Genomic DNA, 432 nt, shown 5'->3' on the forward strand with positions numbered 1-432 from the left:
TCACACCTGTACACTACAGTCATATTTGCACAGTTTGTAAGGAATAACTCAGGTGTAGAATGAATAAAATGTCCTACAATCAAACTTATTGCTGAATCGATCATCGCTCTTATATTGAAGCTTCAGTTCTTTTCCTCTCTAAACGTTGGTACTTTTACCCCAACCCCAACATATAGAACTATATGTTAAGAAGCTAACTCTGTTTTTCTTTATCAAAATACAAAGATGTGGGGAAACAAATCATTTAACATCAGCATCTCAATTGATCATGTCATGAATTCAGTGTTCAGTGTTTAAATGTGATGTTAATTCTCTTACTTCCAGCACATTCGGACTTTAGTGATCATGCTTATTAAAGCTTTAATTTAAATTTTTTCTAAATTACAACTTAGAACTAAAAATCATTCAAATAAATCCTGAACAATCAACTGA

At 31.7% G+C, this 432-nt stretch overlaps 1 protein-coding gene across 1 annotated transcript in view; it reads left to right on the forward strand.

Moving 5' to 3' along the window:
• The window catches only part of zgc:158659 (uncharacterized protein LOC791141 homolog), an 11,396-nt gene extending 10,964 nt beyond the window's left edge, over positions 1–432 (forward strand). The window contains exon 21 of the mRNA XM_060894852.1: positions 1–432. This exon is cut by the window's left edge and continues 1,376 nt beyond it. The gene's annotated coding sequence lies outside the window, so the exon portion shown is untranslated.

This window comes from Tachysurus vachellii, chromosome 19, assembly GCF_030014155.1.
Source record: "Tachysurus vachellii isolate PV-2020 chromosome 19, HZAU_Pvac_v1, whole genome shotgun sequence".
NCBI lineage: Eukaryota > Metazoa > Chordata > Actinopteri > Siluriformes > Bagridae > Tachysurus > Tachysurus vachellii.